We start from the raw sequence: 2,190 nt of genomic DNA on the forward strand, positions 1-2,190 counted from the left end.
GCTGCTGCACTCCAGGAACGAGGGGACGGGTGAGTGCCGCCGCGCTGGGCCCTGTGCCAGGGCACAGCATCGCCGCAGCTCCAGCCACTCCGGGGCTTCTGGTGCTTCAGTGCCACGCGGCACCGGGAGCTGAGGCTGCTGCCCTCCCCCTGCAGCCACCTACGCGGCTGCTGTGCTCTTCCGCATCTCGGAGGACAAGAACCCCGACTACAGGAAGCGCGTCTCCGTGGAACTCACCAACTCCCTCTTCAAGCACGACCCGGCAGCCTGGGAGGCGGTGAGCATCCCGCGGGGCGCGGAGACAGCCCCGTTCCCTGGGGAAACCGGGGACGCCTGGGATGGCCCCGTTCTGCCTCCGACCAGAGCTCAGACAGGAGCAACCAGCAATCGAGGGGGAGGCTGGGGGTGGCTTCAGCTCTCCAGCAGCCCTGGGTCATGGAACCCACTACCCAGGATGGGGCTGGGCACCACGTAGCCCCTGGGCATCGTGCACACATGAGCACGAGTCCTCTCTTCAGTTGTGTCACCTTCTTTTGTAGGCTCAAAGCATGATCCCCATCAACGAGCCCTACTCAGATGGTGAGTACGACGCTTGGGGCGGGTGGGTGGCCTTCGTGTCCTTTGCAGCACCATGTGCCACGTGCTGCCGCAGGCGGGAGGGAGCAGGAGGAGGGTGGCTGAGGTCTGGAGAAGGCTCCTCGCTGGTGGGAGCTGAGGTTGACACGTCCCTCCCCTGCAGAGCTGGACCCCGGCTACCGCCCCATGTACTCGGGTGACATCCCCCTGGACCCCATCGACATGCACATGGACATGGACGGTGACTACCCCATGGACGCCTACAGCGACGGCGTCCGAGCGCCCTTCGCTGAGCATATGCTCGCCTAACCCACCCCGCAGCCCCCGCACCAGGTAGTGGCTGGCAAGCACCCGGGGTGCGGGCGCCTGCAGAGGGTGCACCGTGGGTGGCAGGGGAGGAGGCGGGGCTGGCTGCTGCCGCGAGGCCCCTGGTGCTGCCCGGGTTGGCCTCCCCATCACCCTGTGTCTCGGGGCGGGGGGACCCTGGGCTCTGGTCCCCTCCAAAATCCCCCCTCGGTCACCTAACGGGAGCTGCCTCCCGCCGCGCAGGTATTTTCTCCGTACAGAAGAGGGTGGCCCCGGAGCTGCGCATTCGCAAGGACTTGGGAGACAGAAGTGCCTGAGAAGACAAACTTTTCCATTCCCACGAGAGGTTTTATTTTTCGATTTTTTTTTTTTTTGATTCGCTGTGGGTCTGTGGAGAAGGTCCTTCCTCCTGGGACTGCTTCAAGCACCTACTGCCGCATCCAGCATCCAAGATACTGTTTCTGAAGCTTTAAAACACACAAACCCTGCACCATTAGCGACCTTTCATTGGCAAAATAGTCTTTTCTATGAATATATATTTCTTTTTTATTTTTAATATGGTGCCAACGGCTTTTGCCGTCTTTAAGTTTGTGCTTTCTATAACTTCCCCACCCTTTGTTCTGCGTGTTAGTGTTCGAGGAAAGGGATCGAACACGGGAAGACCCTTTGCTTTCGGCGAACTCTGACTCTATTAGGCCAATCTGGAGTTTGCAGAAAACAAAGGGGGCCGTGTCCCAGGACCTTCATTTTAGCCATCGGGGTGTCTGCGGTTTAAATCTTTCCCATCAGCCATTGGGGAGCTGACCTTGTGTACCTGCCTATCCTGCCAGTAGCCATAGAGGAGTGACTCCGCGTTAGGAACCGTGTCCCTGTACCGATCTCTGTTGCACATTTTAACCCGTTTCCCTTCTTTTTGGTGAGTGGTGTGTTTCCGTCCCCTGCTCCCTTATCTAACACATTTTTTAAAGAGGCTCTAGACGGTGGTTTAAGGCTTCCACCAGAAAGGGATGGACATTACCAGAGTGTGGCTCAGAAAGGGAAGACTTTATTATTTCTGTAAGTTGTTTTTGTATAGACCAAAGCAAACAATAAACCAACCCCCCAGCCCTGTGTTGCCCTGAGCCTCTTCTGTTGGCTGGGGAAGGTCCAGGCAGGGGCCAAACTTGCCCCGTGCCCTGCACCTGCTTTTCCTGGCCAGGGGCTCAGGTGGTGGCCGGTGGGGGGGACAAGCAGGTTGGGCCCCACCCTGTGCCTCGGGGATGATGCTGGGCAGGGCACAGGCCACCCGGCAGCAGCTCCCGCCCGCAC

The 2,190-nt window shown here is 59.2% G+C and overlaps 1 long non-coding RNA gene across 1 annotated transcript; it reads left to right on the forward strand.

Moving 5' to 3' along the window:
* LOC104494475 lies at positions 1-1,517 on the forward strand. The gene is made up of 5 exons (XR_727801.1): positions 1-29; positions 156-277; positions 540-579; positions 740-909; positions 1,126-1,517. It is a non-coding gene; the product is annotated as an uncharacterized LOC104494475 (long non-coding RNA).
* The last annotated feature ends 673 nt before the right edge of the window (positions 1,518-2,190 follow it).

Source organism: Buceros rhinoceros, unplaced genomic scaffold (assembly GCF_000710305.1).
Source record: "Buceros rhinoceros silvestris isolate BGI_N320 unplaced genomic scaffold, ASM71030v1 scaffold29635, whole genome shotgun sequence".
NCBI lineage: Eukaryota > Metazoa > Chordata > Aves > Bucerotiformes > Bucerotidae > Buceros > Buceros rhinoceros.